This window comes from Corvus brachyrhynchos, unplaced genomic scaffold (assembly GCF_000691975.1).
Source record: "Corvus brachyrhynchos isolate BGI_N302 unplaced genomic scaffold, ASM69197v1 scaffold544, whole genome shotgun sequence".
Lineage (NCBI taxonomy): Eukaryota > Metazoa > Chordata > Aves > Passeriformes > Corvidae > Corvus > Corvus brachyrhynchos.
Window position 1 is genome coordinate 2,021,060 of NW_008238325.1, and position 11,560 is coordinate 2,032,619.

Genomic DNA, 11,560 nt, shown 5'->3' on the forward strand with positions numbered 1-11,560 from the left:
AGGAATGCCCAGGAAAGGCAGAGCTCACTCCTGGAGGATTCATTGGGATGAGCACTAAGGATAAGGTGTAAGTTTTATCCTGGGATGAAGTCACAGGACAACAGAGGGATTAGGAAGGAGGAAATTCCTCCCTGTGAGGCTTTGGCACAGGGTGCCCAGAGAAGCTGTGGTTGCCCCTGGACCCCTGGATCCAGGGATGGATGGGGCTTGGAGCAGGGATGGAGAGGAGAGGGTGTCCCTGCCCATGGAATGGGATGGGATTTAAGGTCTCTTCCATCCCAAACCATTCCCTGCTTGTATCATATAAACACAAAGGAACACCACAGCCTGACCTGCAGCTTCAAACGTGAAAATTCCTGGGAGTGCTGAAAACACCTGGAAGCGGGAGCACCCCGGGGGCATCCCATCATCCCAGGCTGCACTTGCACACAGTCACGCCTTGTTCCCGAGGGCAAAGGGCAGAGAATTCCCGATTGTTCCCAAGCCAGGGGCTGTCTGCTGAGCTTCCCTGAGCATCACATTCCTGCAGGGCACAGATCCTCGCTCCAAGCCCTTTTCCAGCAGAACCAACGTTGTGTCCCAGCCCCGTGCACTACTCCAGGATCATTTTCAAGTTCAAATAATGGGAATTAAGCAGTGAAAAAAGGCTTGGAACACTCGTGAAGACAACTGAAAAGTCAAATATAGGGCAAAAAGAGGGACTGCTGCACATAAACCCCTCCCTGGCCCCACTGCAGCCCCTGCAGGTGCTCCATCCCTCTGCGTTTCATGTCACGTTGGACTTCTCCATTTCATTCCAGGGAATTAAATCCCCCATTCGACCCCTCCATCAAAGAAAAAGCCCCATTCCTGCAAACAAGCCCAGGGATGTTTTTCCACAGCCTCAGGATCTCCTCAGCAATCAGGTGTTGGCACCAGCTCTGGCCATGCCACTAAGCAGAGGCTGTTTCTGGCCTCAGACAACTCCTCCAGAGGAATTAGGGCTCGGATTTCTGGACTGTCCCAAACTGTCAGCACAAAAGGAGCTGGGGAGAAGCTGCCCATGAAAAGAAAAGCCTCGGAGCAGGGGCTGTGTCTCTGCTCACAGCTTCTCTCTCCATCACTTCCACCAGGAGCTGCCAGCCCGGAGCAGAGGGATAATAAATGGAATTTTAACAGGAAACGGGAGCAGCAGCTAGGCAGGAGCCCTGGTTTGGAAACCTCAGAATTGTGGTTGTTTGCTCACAGCCATCGACCATGGAATTGTTTGGGTTAGAAAAGCCCTCTCAGACCATCGAATCCAACCATTCCCAGCTCTGCCAAGGCCACCACTGCCCCATGTCCCAAGTGCCACATCCACAGGCTGTTAAATCCACCCAAGGATGGGGACTCCTGGGCAGCTGTGCCAGGGCTGGACAATGCTTCCCAGGAAGGAATTTTCCCAATATCCAACCCCAACCTTCTCTGCTGCAGCCTGAGGCCGTTCCCTCTCCTCCTGTCCCTGTTCCCTGCGAGCAGAGCCCGACCCCCCCGGCTGCCCCCTCCTGTCAGGGACTTGTGCAGAGCCACAAGGGCCCCCCTGAGCCTCCTTTGCTCCAGGCTGAGCCCCTTCCCAGCTCCCTGAGCGCCTCCTGGGGCTCCAGACCCTTCCCAACCCCATTCCCTTCCCTGGACACACTCCAGCCCCACTGTTTCTCCATGTTCCCCTGGGATGTAGGACATCGTCTGGTGTGGCTCAGGCTGTGCTGGAGCTGAGGCTGGCTCTGCCTGAAACCACTGGCACAGCTGGATTTCCAGGAGAAAATGGAGAAAGGGAACAGGGGACACCCAATCCCTGAGGCATGGGAGGAAAGGGAGATGGCAGTGGGAAGACTGGGTGCTACAGCAGGGAATTCCAGCTCTAAGGGACAAAATACACCTCCCTGCTGTGTTGGGGAGCACAGGACGCTCTGCTTCTCCAAGGAATTCTCATCTCCGTGCTGGAAACAGCAGCAGCATGTCCAAGACACTGGATACTGCTGGTGGCTTTCCCTGGGGAAAGTTTATTTTCCAGTGAACTATTATTTCCCCACCAGTTACATGTTTACAGATTTCCCTCCATATCCTATTCCTGTAACCAGCAAAAATCCTCTTCCTAAAGCTGCAGCTGCTGCCTCACTGACACCTCATCCCTGGGATTCTCTTGGGAATCAAGGCATGGAAAGCTTCGAGGTTGGATCCAGGCCTCAAACTACTCCGGTTTGTTTTGCGTTTTGTTTGGTCCAACACAAACCCCAGAGTAATTAAAAGCCATTAACAGGGCCTTAAGCAGAGTGTGGGATCCTCCAGGCAGCGCTGGCTCTAAGCTCCAGCATTCCCAAAGGCCTCCAGAATTCCCAAAGGCCTCAAGAACTCCCAAAGGCCTCCAGAATTCCCAAAGGCCTCCAGCATTCCCCTGCACAGCTGTGGAAGCCCCTGGAATTGTTTTTGGATGCTGCAGGATCTCTCCTTAGTAGCAGCAATTCCAATTCTGCATCCCAGTCGTTCCAGGAGTATGAAATGTATGGATAACAAGGAAGGAGGGATGGGAAATGGAGCACCAGAATTATCCTGAAACAGCAGCAGAGTTTCCTGGGAATAACACATATTCCTGCTCCATGCCAGAGGGAAGGGATGGGGAACAGCCCAGGATCAGCACTGCCAAAACTCACCTTGCATCTTATATCAAGCAAAATATATTTATTTATATGGAATATGGCACACGGGGACAGGTGTAAAATGTGGGAAACCCTTATCCATGTGACTTATGGACAGCCTGGATTGGGATTTCCTGGGAATAGGCATAATTCCTGCAGCCTTTGAGCAGGGAGAAGGGCTGGCTGAGCTCTGAGCACCTATTTTGAGCTGTTTAAATATTATTAATATATGGAAATATCGGCCAGTTTGGTCACTGGAGGATGGATTTAAAGGAATCCCAGGAGAAGAGGGGGTCAAGGCTGTATCCAAGGTTTTCAGGAGCACATCCTGCTTTTCACCTACTCTACCCTTCCCAGCAACAGACACTTGGAAAAGGTCCTGGAGGTGTTTTCCCAGCAGGATGTTTCCCTGCTGCTCCCAAGAGCTCCCAGGTCAGCCTAGGGAAGTCACAAGCTGGAATTCCTTTTCCCAGGAAAAGGCCTCTTGGATCTTTGCAAGGCACAGCTGAAAGTTGCCTTTGTGCTTTTAAACTAAGAAATAATAGATGAGAAAGCAGCAGAAGAAAGGAAAGGCCAGCTGCAATGTGCCAGGAGAAATGCAAAGAGCCTGGATATTATGAATTAATGCAAATGCAAAACAGAGGGAATTCCAGATGGAAAAATGATTCCCAGAATTATTTTTTTCTTAACTACTAAGAACAGTTGATCATCAAACACCTCCCAGGCCAAGGAGCCAGAGAAGAACATGACCCTGGTTCAGAATGCTGCTATTTCCCCAAATCCCTCTTTAATAAATCCAATCTAGGAATTACACAGAATAAAAAGTTTGGATTCAATTTTTAATAACTCACTAAAAGCATTTGGGTTCCCCACGGGCCACACGCGCCAGCAGCTTTTGTGTGCATAAAGAATTCAGCGCTTCAGTAGAGTTCTCTTTTCTTTTTGAACGTTGCCTCTACCAGGGAGAGGATTAAATCTCAGCCTGGCACTTCTCTTGCCTTGGAAATCCTATTTCCTCTCTGTTTTCCAGAGGAAGCAAAAAAGGAATAAATGGCCCTGGGTGTGATTTTCTCGTTAAAGGAGATCTATAGATCACGGAGCTGCACTCCCAGATGGGGGCTATAAATAAGATCTCCCACTGCCGTGACGCAAACGACTCCACAGGGAAAGATGAGGTGCCCCAAAATGATCCGAGGGCCTGGAAAAGCTGGAAAACCTCCAGGGACAGAGGGATTATGGAGCACCTCGTGTGAAAGGATAATTGGAAGAGGGAAAATCATTTTCCACTGAATCCATGGGTGCTCTGCTGGAGCAGGATTGATTTCAGAGCAAAAGCTGGAAGAGAGATTTTTAAATCTTCTTAGTTCTGACTAAAGAAAAGCTCACACAAAAGCTGAATTATTTGGGATTGAAGAGCCTAAATACACCAAACTCTGCTTCTCCTCAGCCCCCTCAGCAGTGTCACTGTGCCCAGCATTCCACAGGAATTCCGGGATCACGGTGTCCAGCCTTGGAAAACACCGAACTGAGCAGAGGACGGGATTATTTTAAACAGCTTCACTTTTATAAAGTAAAATTAACACCTACAGTGAGGCACTGGGAAATCCCATTTCCTCCCAGTGGGGATTACAGCCAACTCTGGGGAATTAACACTGGGATTTTATGTATCCTTACAAAAGGTTTTCCCCTCAAAAAAGCCCATTTTCCCCACTAAAACTGAGCTCCCTTGAAGCTCCCTTGGGCTGAGCCACATCCTGAGGAGATGGGGACACAAATTGATGTCACTGGTATTCATCTTCCTGATTTTTTGCTGTTAGGAATAGGAAAAATGATGCTTTGAGCAACTTCTTCCCAGTTTCTCCACAAACTTTATAAAATAATCAAGTGCTGCACCTGATTTTCCAACCAGTGAAATCCAAATCACCTTAAATCCAGGCAGAGAGGAAGAAGGAAATAAATCACAATTACTGCTGCTCTTATCACTGCTGAGGCAATCCTGCTGCTCACAGAAAGACACTCTGAAGGGTTTGGGGGCATTTGGAGCATTATTTAGAATATTTAAACAAATCTTTGAATATTTAAGCAATATTTAAATCATTTACAATATTTAGAACCTCCCAGAGGTCCCTGGAATTTTGGAGTCAGGACAATCCTGGCTTTCCAGTGCTCCTCAGCAGATCTTCAACATGGTTTGGGTTAAAAAACCCCTTTTCCTCTAGTTTTTAAATATCCTCTGCCTGCAATTTCTCCCTCCACGTGCACCTGGATTTTCCACAGCTCCAGGTGTTCCAGACACCCCATCCCACAGGCAGAGCATCCATAGGAAAAATTACAGGTTTTGCACAGCACAGGGCAGTTGTGAGAATTAAACCCCCCCTGCCTTGCATTTATCCCACTTAATAAGCGAGGAATATTTGCCTAAGCACATAATTACTATCCCAGGAAATCACAATTCCTGTTGCCTGCTGCTATTCCAACCTGAGACACTTCAGTTCAAGTGGGAATTTGAAGGATTAGGGGAGGGGTACAGGGCTCCAGAATCTCCCTCTTTTAAAAAACAATGTTCTGAGATATTCCAAACTTTGCCTGGCATAAAGGCTCGCTCCTCTCCTTGGAAATCCTTTGGATTTCCTACTTGTGATTCCCAAACACCAAAAATACTCATTTATAACAAACTTACTGGTTTTACAGAGCCGGGTCATGGATATGATCCCTCAGCATCACATTAAAGGGAGATTTACTGCTGCCTGCACCACCATTAGTGCTAGAAAAGTCCAACTTTTCCAGCTTTTCCACATCCCACAGGAAGCATTCACTCACCAGCCGACTGGGATCCATCAGCTGGAGGAATTCACATTATAGCAGCACTGGGATAAAGGAGAATCATCCATCCCCACAGAACCCAGAGGCTGTTCTCCCTTGTCTTTGGCACTTCCTTCATGGAAAGGCTCAGCAGCAGCAGTGGGAATCAAGTTTTCCCTCAGGATTATGAATCCTTGCAGTTTTGCCTGGCCCGGGTTTGGAAGCGGCAAGGGCACATCCCTCCAATCTATGGAATTACCACCAGTTTGATAATTCCTATGGATGTTTTCCCAAGGGAATGGCACTGCTCACTGGGGCAGGACCAGGAATCTCCCAGCCAACCTTTGAGCTGGGTGGGAAGCGGCCAAAGTCCAGGGCTCTCCTGCTCCACCAGCAGCAGGGATGGATCATTCCATCCCTGGAACAAAGCCGTGTTTTGACTGGAATTACAGCTTTTTCCACACTTTTCCACATCAACACTTCACAACAAATTAGGTGCCCTGGAGAACCTCCCTGATCCCGACTTTCCCTTTTCCAGGTGAGGAGTTCAGTGCTCAGGTGCAGCAGGGACAGGAGCTGCCGGGTGGACAGGGAAGGTCTGCCTGAGCAATGACAGAAACACAATTTCCTGCAAGCCCCAAGGCGGATTCTGGAAAGCAGAAATTCCCACACTGACAGTTCCTGGCTGGAAAAATTCCTTCCAGGTGTTAATCCCTGGCTGTTCCCTGCTCCCAACACTCCCATCCCAGACAACACCACATCCCTGGGGAGGAGGGATCTTGCACTTTGGGCCGGCTCCATCGAGCAATTATTGCTTAGCTGAAGTGAGAGCCAACCCACGGACAACCTCCAAGCCAATATTTGCTCCTGAATGTTTGGGACAGCGTTCCAAGGTGGATCAAGGCTTTACACCAAAGGTCTGGGCTTGATCCCGGCCCACATTCCCGAAAATCCTGCTGCACCAATATTTCCATAAGGCTCAAACAAGCACCTGCTGGCTCCACTCCTCTCCTCCCTCTTGCCAAGCTGCTCCATACATTTCTGCTTCCATTCTGGCTGCTCTGATCCATGAAAGTCAGATCCCTGCCCATGGCCAATTATTCACTTATTTCAAGATTTTAGCCCCCGCTTTGAATTAAGTTTCAAATTTTCAGAGAGACACAGGCAGAAGAAAGAGCTATTCACATGGTCCATGCTAAATTCCATCCTACAGCTTCCGGAATATCCTGGGTTGAAGTCTTTCCATGGAATCATTAAGGTTGGGAAAGCCCTCTAAGACCATCAAATCCAAAAATTAATCCACCACCAGCGTGTTCACTGTTAAACCACGTCCCCAAGTGCCACTTCCACGCTTTTTGAACACTCCCAGGAGGTTTCCAGCTGCTCTCAAACGCAGAGCTGAAACTTTTCCAGCCTCCCCAAGGTGAGTTCCGGCCTCTGGATGCTCTTTGCTGCCCTTCAGGGCCGCTCCCAAGGTGCTCCGTGGGCAGCCGGATGGAACAGCTCCGATGGAAGCAGGAGCACCGTGCCCACCTCCAGAGGCTCAGGGCAGCCTGGAGGACCAAAGCAGTCAGAAGGATACAAATTTAACTTCCTGACACACTGGAAATGCAGGAGTCCAAGCACCTGGACAGATGTGTGATCCCTTGGATTCACCGCCACAGGGACAGGATAGGCGGCATCGATCCGTCTCACAGCACAGGCAGGAACATTCCAGGGATGAAAAGGTAAAACAGAGACTCCAGCACATCCTTCCCCACCTGAAAGGCTCCTGCAGAAGTTCTGGAAGCTGCAGGGATGAGCTTTTAGCAGCACTAAGCCTTGTGGGCAGCAAAATTCCTTCGGCAATTCCCTCCGTCTCTCCCTGCCCAGCCTGTCACAGCCGAGTCTCTGCCCGAGCCACTTCCCCTCCTGCGAGTGTTGCTTTAATTGACTCCAGGATTTGCAGATATTCCTCCCAGCCAATCCATCCCATTGATTGTAATTCCCATCCTCGGAGAGGCGATGGGAGGAATATTAAAGCCATTAAGGCTGATTTGGATTTGATTCGAGCCATTAGAGGCACGGCAAGCGGAGCCTCGCCACTTCCCCGGCACCTCCATGGCTCCTAAGGGCCGTAAATCATCCCATGGCACATTTGGTGCCACTCTGGATGCAACCAGGGGTTGAGGAAAGGAGGAAAAATTAAAAACTGGGAGGGGGTGGCTTCCTGCAGCTGGGGGAGGAGATTGAGCCAAGCATCTCCATAGGAACCTTCCGAGCACCAGGTGTCTCCAGGAAAGATGTCTCTCCTCTTAGCTGGAGTCCAGAAAACTCAGGAGTCATCTGATACAGCCCACCAGGCTTGGTGGGACCTCGTCCACTCAAAGCAGCTCCAAACCCACCCTTATTTGGGGGAAAGAAGGGAATATTCTCCATTTCTAGACATCCTCTGCCCACCTGGCCCACGGGACCCTCCCAGAGGGCATCACAGAGCTGGAGGCATTCCAGCCACCCCACACAATCTGCCCATGGACATGGAATGTCCAGGATGGACACATCCATGGCCATCCCACCCCACTGGGCCTGGGGTTCTCTCAGGGCCAAGCAGAAGCTGCCAAATCCTTCCCAAATTTCCTGGTAGGAGCTTCTCAGGCACCTTCACCCTGAGGGAGCAGCCCTGGCCCTCACATCCCGTCTGTGCCATGTAATCCCACCTGGAAGCTGAACAACAGCCCTTCCCATGGCATTAATATTCCCTTTTCCAGCCTTCCCAGCAACTCAGGGCACATCTCTGCACCTATGGATGGGACTGAAGGTCCCTCATCACTTACACTTTTTATTTAGTCCAGCTGCGGCATTCCCAACCCCTCCTTGCATTCCAGCCCAGACCTTCCTGGCTGGGAAAACCTCCTAAAAGAAATGGTAGAGCTTCCTTAGGAGTGGGAATTTCCTTCTCCTGTGACTCCAGCACGATCCATGTACCTCAGCAAGGCCTCAGCACAGTCAGTGTGGGCTTGCAAGGGCATGGGATCAGCAGAAATTCCTGAATCCAGGTCGGGATGCTCAGTCAGGGCCAGGGAAGAGGGATGGAGCAGGGAGGGATCTGATGGAAAGGAGCACAGCCCCAGGGAGCCAGACCAACCCCTGACGGGTCACTCCTGTCCCCGTGGTGACCCCTGCCCCACCCTGCCTTGGGGCACGATAAACCCCAATAAAACACAGGTCCTGCCAGCAGAAAGAACTCGATTTTAATCATCCTCATCAATCATCTGCATAAAATCATCTCAATGAAACACCTCTCTGGATTCCTGGGAACAGCAACCAGCCTAGGAAACACCTCCACTCCAAGCTGCTTTCACATCCCACCCTGATTCCCTGCCCCAGCCAAGGCCTATCCTACTGGAAATTCCCTTTTCCTGAGATATCCTGCTAGCAGTTGGAGCAATCCAGTCCATCTTCCCTGTATTTGCTTCCTGGCTGCCTTCTCTCCATGATTCCCATGTTTACAAACACTTGAGTTCCCAGCAGGGCAAGGCAGGGGTTTGTTATAAACACTGAACCGCGGGGGAACGTCAAGGGCAGGGAAAACAAAAATCAAAAGAGGGATTTTCACTTCAATCTGGTTCAGCCTTGAAGGTTTTGGGTCCACACAGCTCGTGGGACACGCTGGGTGCCGCAGACACTGTCAGGGAGGGACAGGAGGTGACATGGGGACATCAAACCCTGCTTCCCAGCCAGCCAGGAGGGGAAATGTCCCTGCCCAGCAGGGGCTGCGCTGCTGCCAGCAGCCCTTTCCCTTTGATCCAGGTGGGAAGTGGAAGGAGCAGAGCTGGAACACCTCCTCTTCCTCCCTGGGAGCCAAGGGAAGGGGAATCCTGGAGCAAAGGTGCCTCCAGGACAGCTGGGGAGTTGAGGAAAGTCTCTCCAGGGCCACAAACACTGGAAAAGTCACATGTGCAGAGGGGAAAACTCCAGCTGCGGGGAGCAAAGAGACCTGGAGCTCAGTCCCAGCCACGAGAGAGGCTCTCCATGTCCTGGCTCATCCATGCCCACAGTGGAGCATCCATACAGGCTCATTCCAGCCCGGGATCTGCACGGTGGCACGAGACTCTCCACAAGGACTAGTCAGGGCATGAGGCAGCCCGAATTCCTCTGTGCTTGTAGGAGGGAATGGGAGCATGGAGGAGGAAAATCCTGACAGGGGTAGAATTCCTTCGGTGACAGCTCACCTGGTTAAGCTCATGCCTGGAGGCAAAGAGTTTCCAGCAGTGCCAGCAGAGCTGAGCAGATAATGCTGGGGAAATCAGCTCCCAAACCACAAAAATGAGGTGAGGAGGGGAGAGTTTGGTGGGGTTTTTTTTCCTTTTTTCAGGCTGAGCTCCTGCACAAATGACTGTAATTAAAGCTGTTACCTGTCAGTTCCTCAAGGCACCGAGGCTCCAGCGTTCAGGCTTTGGAAAAAAGCATCCCTGCATGGCAGCAGTCCCACTCATCCCTCAGCTTACTCATCCTGCCCAGCACCCACCCAGATTTGTCACCAATTAGTTGTAATTCAAGGATTCAGGGGGAAATCCCCACCTCCCTGAGCGAGGTGACTTCACAGGAAGTTAGGGCATGGAATGCCTTTTAAATACCAAAAAAAATCATGGAAAAAAATCCTGTGTGCCAGAGGCAAGGCCACGGGGTAGGGCTGGTGAGGCACACAGCGTTTATCAGCCTTCCAAAGGCTCCTGCAGAGCTTCCAGGAGAGATTTGGTGGATTCCTTTGGAATTCATACATTATGGAAGAGCCTCAGCCCTGCCGTGTCACCGGCGTGTCTGCAGTGCTTGTTCCTCTCACATCACTGCGGCTCAGAAGTTCTGTGCAATTCCCAAACCACCCGAAATAATGGGATCACGCCACAGTTTCCAGGGGTTTCTGTAAAACAGCGCTGGGGGGTTCATTCTGGCTGACACCGGCTCCTTGCGAGAGATTCTTTCCTTCAGGAAAGGGCAGCACAGCGCCAGCCTGGCACCGCTCCCAGCCTGGGAAAAGCTGATATTCCTTGGCCTCGCCAAGGGGACCCGGCTCTGACACAGCCTGGTGGTGGCACCTCGTTCCTGCCGGGAACAGGCACCAGCCCCTGCCACATCCCTGGAGCAGCAGGGAACCAGACCCACTAGTGCCCGAGGATGCTCCGGGAAAGTTGAGAATCATGGAATGGTTTGGGGTGGAAGGGATATTAAAGCTCATCTCATTCCCTGCCATGGGCAGGGACACCTTCCACTGTCCCAGGCTGCTCCGAGCCCCCCTGTCCAACCTGGCCTTGGGCACTGCCAGGGATCCAGGGGCAGCCCCAGCTGCTCTGGGCACCCTGTGCCAGGGCCTGCCCACCCTCACAGGGAACAATTCCTTCCCAATATCCAATCTACATCTACCATCCTGCAGCTTAAAGCCATTCCCTGTGTCCTGTCCCTCCATGCCTTGTCCCCAGTCCCTCTCCAGCTCTCCTGGAGCCCCTTTAGGCCCTGGAGGAGCTCTGAGCTTCTCCCCGGATCCTTCCCTTCTCCAGGTGAGCACCCCCGGCTCTCCCAGAGCAGAGGGGCTCCAGCCCTCGGAGCATCTCCGTGGCCTCCTCTGGCCTCTCTCCAACAGTTCCATGTCCTTCTTATGTTGGGGGCACCAGAGCTGTTCACAGAACTCCAGTCAAACAACATTAACTGATCAGATCCAACCATCACCTCAAGTTACATCCTTCCCTTCTATGAAACAGGCACAAGTACATTTAGAAACAACTGCCACACTCAAGGCTTATCTTCCTGGGAATTGCTTTAACTCACACCCCACTGGAGACCCAGTCCTTGCCAAAAACACATTTTATATGCAGTCTTTCTATTACATGCATGTCTTAATCGCAGTAGAAGCTCTTTTGCTTCATGGAGCTTTCATTTTTGCCGTGTGAGATTTAGGTCACACCCTTCATATCAGTTTTGCTGGCTGATAAAAAGCCATCACACATGTCTTGCTACAAGAACAGTCACTGTAACTGTAGAAATCTCTGCCACTTACCAGGATATTATGACCTCGAACATTCCTCCACTTGGTCAAGGGTTCCTTCAAAACCTGGTTAAAAATCATTACT